Below are 12477 nucleotides of genomic sequence, written 5' to 3'. Positions count from 1 at the left end.
GTTCATCCAGAGAGGCAGCATCGATCGGCTTCAGTTAGCAGCAGTAGCGATGGAATCGATCGCTCGGGTTCAGTAGCGCGTAGCCTACAGTGCAATCACTCAGGTTCAGTTAGATCCCAATGCCTCGCTTGGGTTCAGTTAGAGCCAATGCCTCGCACACACGAGCGTACGTGTACGAGAGAAACACGCATCGCTCTGCCCCCGGCCACCCACCGTAACCAGGAACTCCCTGAAATTTTCCTCGCCCTTGCTTCTACCACGGTTTTTCCGTCATGGACAACCCAAAGAATGTCATGCAGCTGCATCTCCGGCCCGCCCAGGACGAAAAGCCCATTTTTTGTCATGATTTTTTGTCATAGAAGTAGGAGCCCACTGTCGGCGTTCTGGGAATGGGGGTACCCAGACTTGCCTTCCTGCGGCCTGCGGCGTGGCTCAAGGAGTGGCCCAGTACGGCCCATCTTCATCAACCCAAGCTCAAGACCCTCGCGAGGGGCCAAGACTCGCAGGGCGGACGGCAGACAGCTTCCTCAGGCGCAGCCTCGTAAGGAAGGCTCGCGAGGAGGCGGAGAGATCAAGGCGGGGGTACCTCATGAGGTACCCGTGACGCAAGCCATGACGACCAGAGCCAGGCGGGCGCTAGGCGGGCGCCCGCTTATGAAGTGTCCTTGTTTCCCCTTTGGTGCAAAGGGAGCAAGCACAGGCCAAGGCATCAGGCAAAGGCTACCATTTCGGTGCAACAAGACCAAGACCAGCAGAACGACAGGATGGAGGTCGCCATGGAGCCCAAGATGGCGTCATCGTCAGAGCCTTTAGCAGGCGAGGACCAACTTTAGTCAGGATAAGTGTACTAGATGTTCCCCTTCAAAATGGCCAATTGTTGGCGCCCTTCCCGCTCAATATTTGGGAAGAGCACCAGGGCCTCGCTCTATAAATAGGGCTAGCCACCACAGTAGAAAGGGATCCAGATCCAATCCTCCCCAAGAGGCAACACCTCCGCAAGAACATCCCTCGCGAGGCTGTTCTTCCCTTGTATTGTTCATCATCAGCCCCAGAGGCAATCCACCACACACACACTGGAGTAGGGTATTACACCGCAATGGTGGCCTGAACCAGTATAAACCTCGTGTCTCTTGTGTTGTTCATCTTCGCTAGCCTAGCTCCTTTGCGAGGTGACGAGACGTGAGTTGGTAGAGGAGAGATCTTTGCACGCACCCCAGAGTTCGAACCTCAAGGGTCTGCCGAAACCCGTAATCCGACATTTGGCGCGCCAGGTAGGGGTGCGCCGGAGCTCCTCCTGCCAGCGGCCCACTCTTCATCAACCTCGCGCTTCGCCGCCATGGCCGGCAATGCACCGCCCGCTCCACCTGCGGAGGCTAGCCTAGGGCCCCGGGGGCTCCGGGCACTGACCCCCGCCCTGCGACAGATGCAGTGGCCAAACAAGTTCAAACCAGAGATGCAACCGCGCTACGATGGCATGGCAGATCCGCTAGCTTTCCTGTTAGCGTACGAGGAGGCCGTCCTCAAGGCCGGAGGCGATGGCCAGGTCATGGCCAACTGGCTTCCCATGGCGCTCACCGGCGTCCCGTGCATGTGGCTGCTCCATTTGCCAGCATCTTCAGTGAATTCCTGGGAGGAGCTCCACGACCCCTTCCTCGCCCATCACGCAGCCCCAGCGCTCCCGGTCGTCGTGGCACTCCTTGGTGGCTCCCAAGCACCGCCCTCGAGTTGCCATGTTAAGCCGTTCATCCGTTAGGTCGGCGCTACCCAGACTCGTCGCTCAGCTCCTCCAGGATGGGTGTTTGTAGGATGGGAAGTATGTCTAGAGGGGGGTGATTAGACTACTTGACCAATTAAAAACTTATCCTTTTCCCAATTTTAGTCTTTGGCAGATTTTAGCTATCTTAGCACAAGTCAAGCAATCTTCACACAATTCATGCAAGCATGCAAAGAGTATATGAGCAGCGGAAAGTAAAGCATGCAACTTGCAAGAATGTAAAGGGCAAGGGTTTGGATAATTCAAACGCAATTGGAGACGCGGATGTTTTTGTCGTGGTTCCCATAGGTGGTGCTATCGTACATCCACGTTGATGGAGACTTCAACCCACGAAGGGTAACGGTTGCGCGAGTCCACGGAGGGCTCCACCCACGAAGGGTCCACGAAGAAGCAACCTTGTCTATCCCACCATGGCCGTCGCCCACGAAGGACTTGCCTCACTAGCGGTAGATCTTCACGAAGTAGGCGATCTCCTTGTCCTTACAAACTCATTGGTTCAACTCCACAATCTTGTCGGAGGCTCCCAAGTGACACCTAGCCAATCTAGGAGACACCACTCTCCAAGAAGTAACAAATGGTGTGTTGATGATGAACTCCTTGCTCTTGTGCTTCAAATGATAGTCTCCCCAACACTCAACTCTCTCTCACATGATTTGGATTTGGCGGAAAGAAGATTTGAGTGGAAAGCAACTTGGGAAAGGCTAGAGATCAAGATTCATATGATAGGAATGGAATATCTTGGCCTCAACACATGAATAGGTGGTTCTCTCTCAGGAGTGGTAAGTTGGAAGTGTAGGTTCGTTCTGATGGCTCTCTCCACGAATGAAGAGGAGGTGGAGGGGTATATGTAGCCTCCACACAAAATCTAACGGTGGGACTGAATCAACAAACTCGGTCAGACCGATTTAGTAAACCTAGTGACCGTTAGGATTTTCGGTGGGACTGACATGCAACTCGGTAGGACCGATATGTCTAGGGTTAGGGCATAACGTAATCTCGGTGAGACCGATTACTCAAACTCGGTGAGACCGATTTTGGTAATAAGCTAACCAGAGAGTTGGTCAGATAAACTCGGTGGGACCGGTTCGCTCATTTCGGTGAGACCAAAATGTTACGAAAAGGAAACAGAGAGTTTACATTGCAATCTCGGTGGGATCGATCGCTCATCTCGGTGGTACCGAAATGTTACAAAGGGAAACAGAGAGATTACAATCCCATCTTGGTGAGACCGAGATCCCTATCGGTGAGACCGATTTGCCTAGGGTTTGTGGCAGTGGCTATGACATCTGAACTCGGTGGCGCCGGATAGAAAGAATCGGTGGGGCCGAGTTTGACTTTTGGTTTCGGTCATATGTGGATATGAGAAAGTAGTTGAGGGTTTTTGGAGCATATCACTAAGCACTGTGGAGCAAGAAACTCATTAAACAACACCTCATCCCTCCTTGATAGTATTGGCTTTTCCTATAGACTCAATGTGATCTTGGATCACTAAAATGTAAAATGTAGAGTCTTGAGCTTTTGAGCTTGAGACAATCCTTTTATCCTTAGTATTTTGAGGGATCCACTTTCCTCATCCATGCCATGCCATTCATTGAGCTTTTCCTGAAATGTTCATCTTGGAACGATGTTAGATCAATGAGCTATATGTTGTTAGGAATTACCAAAACCACCTGAGGATAGTTGCACTTTCAATCTCCCCTTTTTGGTAATTGATGACAACATATAGATCAAAGCTTCGACAAATAATAATAAGAGTGAAAAACATTGTCGCTTTGAGAAGTATGTGATAAGCAAGATCTCCCCCTAAATTTGTGCATAGTTAAGATTTGCTTTGGACTGCAAATGCACAAGGAGTTAGGCTCATGGGTTACTCTTCCATGTCACATACATCTTGGTGGAGCGCTCAAAATAATAAAGATTGAATACATGCACTCATCACCAAGCAAAGTGAATGATCATATAAAGATAAATGGGATAATGTCATCTAACAAGCATAAATGTAGCATATGATCAAACACATGATCAGCCAGGTATCACACAGACGTAAGGTATCTCAAACAAGCAAATAAAGTTGAACCACCAAAGCAAGAGAGAACAAAAGCAACACTCTCTGTCGAAGCCTATGATCTATACATTTTTCTCCCCCTTTGGCAACAAGTTACCAAAAAGTTCATAGAAAATGCATAGTACTAACACGACTCTCAGGCTTGATCTTCAGGTGGTGGTGTAGAGATGGCTCCTTGGACGAAGACTTGAGCTGATGTGGATGGAGCTGGAGGAGTAGGTGCTGGAGCTGGTTGCACTGGAGTTGTAGCTAGTGCAGATGTAGTGGCTCTGGTGTCTGTCACTGGCACTACAACTAATCTCTGAGCTCTAGGCACTCTGGCAAATGCATCAGTGGTTGTCTTGCCCTTCCTCTCCTGCATATCATCCTGAAGCTGCTCAACGACAGACTGGATCTCAGTTACCTTCACATCCAAGTCATAGAACTTCTGCTCCATGATCCTCTCCAGGCTCTACTGGTTTTGAGTCAAGGTGGCCACCCCTTCTCAATCCTCAGAGTGGATGCAATCAAGTAGGCAAGTTGATCTTGTTTTCTCTTCAAAAAGTACTGAGATGCCACTACTAGAAAAACCCCTACTAATGGTGCACCTAGTATGGCTATTAATGGCGCATCTGTGGTGCGCCATTAATAGCACGCCATTAGTAATTTTTACTAATGGCGCACCACCTGGTGCGCCATTAGTATCTGGTATACTAATGGCGCACCTCGGGTGCGCCATTAGTATAGGCCAGGATGCGCCATTAGTATGCCTCCCAGGGGCCATGTATACCCAGGTGCTTTGGCATACTAATGGCGCACCACCTCTGGATGCGCCATTAGTAACCACGGCATACTAATGGCGCACTGCCCAGTGATGCGCCATTAGTATGCACTGTCATACTAATGGCGCACTGTCATGTGATGCGCCATTAGTATGAATATTAGGTTTTTTTATTTTTTTATTTTCTGTTTTTTGCACAGGTTACAAAATGTATAATTTGACAAAATATAGACAGCACACATCAACAACAGATTCATCAAATACAATAGAAGATTAGTCTTTGAATACAATTCATCATATTAGTCTCCGAATACAATTCATCATATTAGTCTCCGAATTGAAAAGACCGAACAAAGATAGAACATTATATTACAAGTCTCGAGACCGCGAGTAGCGAGTCTGTCTTCACATTACAAGTCGATATCGATCATCTAAACTACCATCACATAGAAGAGAGCTGCGGTCATCACGATGAGCATCATCACGATGAAACTCGTCTTCATTCGGTTCCTCCAACGCTCCCTCCCCTCTCCCGCTAGATAGCGGGCGTATCTAGATTCGGCCTCGGCCCTAGTGGTGTACCCTTTGTAACTGTTACCGCTGAATCGGTGAACCTGTCTCCGACACTCCTCCCAGTCATCGTAGACTCCGGGAACCTTACCCTTGTACACGACATACGTCAGCATAGCTATGCACTAGCCAAACGAAACGTTAGTACCAATTCACAGACAATACATAAGCAATATATAAGTATGCAACAGAACGATCGGAAGAGAAAAGCAAGACATTAATAGCATCGATTACATCTAAGTTGAATGACTCTCGAAACCAAAGAGACATACTACAAGTTCATTAAAGTTTAATTACAACATGAGCCAATCGATGTTTCAGAACTAGACAACTCGACTCAAGGGACTGGAGCATGGATGAAGCCGCCGTCTTTCGTGGGAGTCATGAAAGAACGGGCGTTGTCATCCTGCATTTGTAGCATTGTGTCGATGTCACTGTTGGACGGTTGATTTCTGAGGTAGAACTGCCCCGACGTACGAAGGACATCTTGATGGATGATTTCCGCAAACTCCGACTGGATGCGAAAGAATTCTTGTCGGAGGTCCGCGTCCTGGATTGCCGACACGCTCGCGGCCCAATCTTTGAGTTTACTCGGTAGCAGAAGTTGATGATGGTCCCGTACGATCGCCCGCATGTGATGGATGGCATAGTAGGCACCCTTCTGACCGCCAGGCGGCTGCTTGACGCAGCAGAACGTCGTATTGTGGGAGAACACGTGCTTGCCGTACTTACGAATAGGCCTGGTGAAGGTGCCTCCAGATTGGGCGTAGCCGGGGAGAACATCATCAAGAACCTTCTTGACATTTGTGTAGTCTACGTTCGACTGACGGTCCGGGTCGAAATACGTTGCCATGGAATATTTGGGGCTTAGGAGGATGAGCGTGCAACGTGTGTCACTGCAGAAAACACGGAATGTTAAAAGAAAAACGATCGAAATGTAAGAATTCATATGTTACGGGCCGGTTGAGGGGAGGACTTACTCGGGAAAGTAAGGCACGAGGAAGTTATCCTTATCTTGGTTTGCCAGAATGATGCCTTCGAGGTAAGAACTCGCGACTTGCCGGTCCCCAGCGCTGCCCAAGATCTTGGCACGCATGTAGAAGGGGTCGACTATCACGATGTCCGGGGTCTTGTCGCGAATGATCCGCATCTCCATACTCAGCGAAAATAGCCGAACGAAGGTGTAGTGCAGCGGATGAAGGTTCAACATAGCGTCGATGTCATCAAAACGCAGGACGATCGTACGCCCGATGGAGTTATCCACAAAGCCCTTGCCCTCTGGCACCTTGGCCGCGAAAACCGGGTATGCCACATCCTTCTCTCTGAGACGCCGCTTCTCCAAAGCAAGAACACTGTCATGCAGACTCCGCATAGCACCGGTTGTAGCATTGAGCATATTTGTCGGTAGCATCGCCCTACCCGCCACATGCACCCTCCTCGAGATATCCTGCGGTGAAGGTGGCCCGTCCTGAGCACGGATCGTACTCGGTGCCGGCTGGCTCGCACCCTTCTTAGTCTTTCTTTTGTGTGCCTTCTTCTTCTCCTGTAATGGGACCGAGTTCTGCTCACAGACCGCCTTCTTGAGTGTGTTGGGGCTGATAATATTTTGCACCTCGCCTATCTGAGGCTCGGTGAAGTCGGCAGCTGGAGGCGTCTCCTGAGAGCTGAACGCCAGACGGCGCCTGTTGCAACTTGGCTTCTCCGTGGTACGAGCTAGATCGCACACGTCTTTTGTTGGGTTTGGTTCTTGAGAAGGAGGCCCCATGAAGTCGCCATCGTACCCATGCTCGGCAAAGTACTGATCGACATTGCCAAATGTATCATCTTCGTCGTCGTCGTTCTGATCCTGTGCCATATGCATGTTTGGATCCAGTGGCATAGGGATGTCCGGCACCGTTACGGTGGTCTTGCCATGGGGCCGACTTGGCGCCGGCACGACTGGCGGTGTTGTCTTTGGGGTGGTGTCCCCCGCCCCCAAACGAATCTGGCTCTTCGGCCAAAGCAGGGGCCAGCTCAGGCAGGCGCTGAGGGTCATCACGTCTTCATCGTCGGCCCCGACGGGTCGAATCAGAGGTAACAAGTCGTCGCAGCCTGGCAGCACCCGAACCAGTTGAACCCTAAACAAGTTGGGTGGCATCTGGGTACCGTGGAACAAGGGGTTGCCCGGTTGAACGATTTTGCCCTTGGCGACATCGACCAACTCGTTGTTCACGAAGTGGAGGAGAGTGCACGGAACATCGGCGGCGCCCTGCAAAAACATGTAGGGCGTCAGGGATGCCCAGTCAAAGGCAAGGAGATGAAGTCCTCGTCCGAGAGAGGCTTAATTAGTTACCGTGATGATGGCGTCGAGCTCGGCTAATGACGAGGCACCGCCAACGGCGGGCGTGCAGTTGACGGAGGGGCCGCTTGCTGAAGAGGTGCCGGCCGGCGTACACCCGGGTGCATTAAGCTCCCGTGCCGGCGTCGGAGACACCAATGTCGCCTCCGCCGGAGGCACCAATGGCCCCGCCATCGCATTATGTGAGTTGCTGGCCGTGAAGCTAGGAATCGGGGGCGGCCCCTGTTGGCCGCCCGCAATCCACGCACTCAACCCCGAGATCAAGGTAGGCACAAGGGCAGTGATCGTCGCTCCGAGTCGTTGTTCCACTTGCTCTTGGACAATCTCCGGAATCCGCGCCACCTGTGCCTTGAGTTCTTGAACCTGTCGCGCCTGGCTTTCCGAGCTGGTCTTTTTCTCCTTGCGCACACCAGCGGTATAGTATGACCCCCATTTTGTCGACAAGCCTTTGCCGGCCACACGACCAGCTGACGTCGGCTTACTGAGCTTATCCTTGTTCTTCATTACATTCAACCCCCTATTTAGAGTGGTGTCCCAAGGGTTGCTCTTAGTCGACCCCGCGCTACTGCTTTCAGTCGCCTGCGGAAGGAATGTGAACCATTTAGAAATTTGGCTTCATTAATTAGAATGCAACCATATGGAGCTAATTACGCGGGGGTGTATTCCTTACCAGAACAAGCTCAAGCGCCCTGGTCTTCGGATCCGTGGTAAGCTCCTTTGTTATCGGGTCCTCCTTGTACCGGGCCCTGACATAGTTCCTAGTCTACTTGTTACCGCTATATTTCTCGAAGCGGGGCGGTAGGCATTGCTCGGCACGGTCCGCGTCCTTCTTGTCCCATATAGGCTCCGCCACTCTGTAACCGCCGGGACCGAGTGTGTGTTCCCCTATGTTCAGCTCCCGCATTTGTTTCCCCCACTCACTTGATTGGGAGCTTGCGGTGCTCGAGCAATTGATCTTGAAGTCATTGTAGTCATCTTCGGTGATCGAAGGATTTTTCTCCTTGATCTTCTGATAACTCTCACCTTTCTCGATCATTCTCTTCACATTGCTTTTCCAAGTAGACAGGGCCTTGCTCATCTTCGTGAGGGCAGCATTGTTCACTTTATTCCCTTTGAGGCTTGTGTTTTCAAATTCAGCGGGGAACTTGTATCGTTCGTGCAGCTTCGTGAAGAGGAGATTGCGCAAATTCCCTCGGTCAGGATGCCTCAGGTTCTCGGTGTTGATCGAGACGGTGCTCCGGACAATGCACCCGAGCTGAAGCGAGTACCCCTTGACTATTCGTTCGGGCGCCATTGGATTCCCGTTGGAGTCCACTTCAGTAACTTCCTCCTTGAGGGTGCGGAGCACGATCGGGCGCCGGTCCTTCCGTTGCCTCTTCGGTTGGCTTCCATCTGTGCGTGTGCCGCCATCATCAGTGGTGGCATCCTCGGCGGCACCATCAGTGGTGGCATCAGTGTGGTCATCCTCGGCGGCACCATCCGTGGTCTCAGGATCGGTGGGGAAGGCAGCGGCCTCATACAAGTGAGGTTGTTCCTCCATCTCCTGGGACAGCTCCCAGAATGCCTTGCCGCCCGAACCCCCGGCCTCATCGTTGTGGGCCATGTTTCTCTCTAAATAGAAACAAAGTTTGGTCAAAAAGTTGGTTATTGTCAAGGAACAAGATCATGGTCTCATCATTTAGGGTTTGTCGACACTGAGGCATCCTAAAATCTAAGCTTTTATCATTGAGGGTTTTTCGACGCCAAGGCACCCTAAAAGCCTAACCTTTCATCATTTCGGTTTTTATCGACACCGAGGCACCCTAAAAGCCATGCATTAGTCACAAGTACGCCGGGGCACTTGATCCTACTTAATTAACTACTAAGATACCCCGGCCCATGCATTAGTCACAAGTACCCCATATGTCCTATTTTTAGCAAAGTCATGCTAAAATTCACAGAAAATTTCAGCATGACCTTTGCTGAAAATAGGACATATGGAGTACCCGAATTTGTCGGAACGGAAGTTAATCGACATTCCGGCAAACTCAAGGGCCTCTCGGGGTACCTGCAATATCATCACGACACGATGGTCAGAGACAAAACCCAGCAAACTAGCACCACAATGTGCCTCTACTTTCATATGGATGAAAAGGCCACAATGTGCCTCTACTAGCACCACAATCTTAGTTGCAGGTAATCTGTGTGTGTGCTGTTCCTTGCGTGTTTGTGGATAGCTGCTGAATATCGACACACAAAGCTACTTGTTTTCCTCAGAGAAAAAAAGCTAGTACTTATTTCCCTTATCAAATAAACAGTCAAAAGGAAATTTTATTGGTTTGATAAAACAAATCTGAGTGTGTGTGGATGTTAACAGTCAGCTGGTTTGAGTGTGTGTGGATGTTAACATGTCATTATGCACAGTGAACTGCCACATTCACATATTTTGCACTGTCAGTCTGATACTAATATATATAGAACCAAACTAATTTTAGAAAAAGTTCAAAGAAATACTGCATATTGGGAATCAGCTAGCCAAAAGTTAGATTTGATGATGATGATGTTTTGTAAAGCCAGAAAGCCACATGCCATTGTAATGACAAGGAAACTATGCAAAACTAACCAGGCTTAGTGGGATTATTTCTCCTCTTTTTATAATCTTTCATAGCATCACAAAAAACCCCTTGAGTTAGAAGATGGTATCCTCCATTTTGTACATCTTTGCGACCGCACGGAGCTAATTTTCTCCATGCATGAAACATGACATATGAACATCAGTATGCATTGATTTATGAAAGAGACAGCCTAGCATGGGCAGCAAGAGCCACTCAGGCTAGCCAAGGAGACTGCCCATGAAACCACACCCCAAGGTAGAAGCCATCATTCATTACAAATTTGAATATATGATATTCCAGAAAATAATTTGTCTACAAAATGAGATACATTTCGTTTGAACTACCAAGTTACACAAAGAAAATGCACCTAAGCACCAAGAGGAACTGTTACAACTCCATAAGGTATATCCAAGTCACTGCTACTCATATTCAAAAAACCTAACTCCAATATAACCAGAAAGATTGTAAAACATTATATCTCCCTGCTGACACGAACTGAAAGCGTCACAAAAATACCTATTATTCTAGGCAGCTGCCTTGCTAGTGATTCGGTGTCGTTGCAACTGGATCCCTCCCACTCGACCTGCGATCTTCTACAAGGAAAAAGTAGCAGCTCAGTCAACCACCATATAATTATACAAGGAAAAAATGCTACTTGGCACAAGTGTAAACGAGAAGCTTGAGGTAGCAGCAGATTGAAGTGATAAAGTGCAAAGGAGAAGCTTGAGCTAGTAAACAATTTCTGAATGTTATAAAGTGGGGAAAGTAAAATAAAATTCATGACTAGTCATGGCACTAGAAAAGAGATGAGATTTCACAAAACCAGAGCCAAGCATAGTCCAAAATGTCAAATTTTCAGTTAGTTAATTATTACTCTGTGGCATTGCCATACTTAGCCAAGAGTCCCCATTTCTTATATTCTGTGAGATGCAGTCATCTTTTACTCCAGTTCTTATAGTATTTTGGAGTACATTGCCTGTTATGCTGCTTGCAAGGTTAGTATAGGTTCAGAAATGGGGACTAAAAAACAGTGATTTAATTCTCCAATTCAATTTTCATTTTCAAGTTTAAATTTGAATATCAACAGTAGTGATTTTACACCCAGTTCAACAGTGATTTTACCTCGATTTCAACGGTAATTTCAGCAGCAGAGTCACTAGTTTCAGTTAACTGGAGTACTACAGCAAATGGAGTACCAAATCTGATCCAGTTAAAGTCTCCAAATGGAGCACTACAGCTCTTGCACCTGCTTCTATTATGTTTGTCTTGATAAGGAAGATTGTGTTTCCATGTATAGTTCTAAAGGACTACCAGAACACAAAGGCACCTGCTTCCATGTATAGTTCTAATGTGCATTTTATTTTCTACTTGTAGCCTTGTAATCTTAATTTAAATAAATATAACAGGGGGTGTGGGGCTTTGCCCTACTGCGCAACTCAAAACAAATGAACTGAATCGCATGAACATAAGGCATAAGATAAATTTATCCCCATGGAAATAGAAAACATTTTGAAAAAATCACCAATTGCACAGACCATTACAGTTGTATCAACATCACAAGTAAACAACAATTTGTTTTCGTATTTTGAGCTTTGGACAGAGTTCTAATACATGAATAAAAAGTGGTATATTATAGTATTTCACAAAGTTTCTGGAACTTGTTGAGAAGAAATCATGCACACGGAGTGACGTATATTAACACTAAAAATGACTAAATATATACTAATCAGCCAGCTTAACTGGCAGGATTTTCCCCAATTTTTTTGACAGAGCAGACACGAACACTAAAACAAGTTCAACACTGCAGAATGGAAATCACATATTTTTTGACAAAGAATTCTGCATCTAATCAACTACTCTAGGTATGTACGTACATGGCAGACAAAAACACCTAGCAATAGCAACAAGAGAACATAGTTTCGTCCCTTAGGAAAAAAACACGCCAGAGCATGAGAGATGGAGAGAGCAGAGAGAGAGGGGGGGGATGATACCTTGACGAGCTCCCCTGATGGCGTGGGTAGTAGGGTCGGGGCAGCGTCCCGGGAAGAACTAGGCACACGCGGTCCGAGGTGCGTGCAGCCTGCGCGCGAGAGGAACCAGCATCATCAGGGAACCTTGACAGCGGCACAATCGAATCGAACAAAGGGGGAGGGGGAGGAGAAGAGGACCTTGCGAGACCTTCAATGGCGGGGTCGCGGGAGAGAAGAAGCACGCGAGCAGCAGCGTGGTCGATGGGAGCAGCTCGAGCAGAGGTGGCGGCGGATCTGGCCGGCGTCGAGGGCGGCGGGGCGGCGGCGTCGGGAGAGGAGAGGGGAAGGGGATCGAGGGCGAGGGCGAGGGCGAGGGAGAGAGAGGGGATCGAGGGCGAGGGCTCGG

Source organism: Triticum dicoccoides, chromosome 7B (assembly GCF_002162155.2).
Source record: "Triticum dicoccoides isolate Atlit2015 ecotype Zavitan chromosome 7B, WEW_v2.0, whole genome shotgun sequence".
NCBI classification, from domain to species: domain Eukaryota; kingdom Viridiplantae; phylum Streptophyta; class Magnoliopsida; order Poales; family Poaceae; genus Triticum; species Triticum dicoccoides.
The sequence above is the reverse complement of the archived record's forward strand: the minus strand, read 5'-3'. Positions refer to the sequence as shown.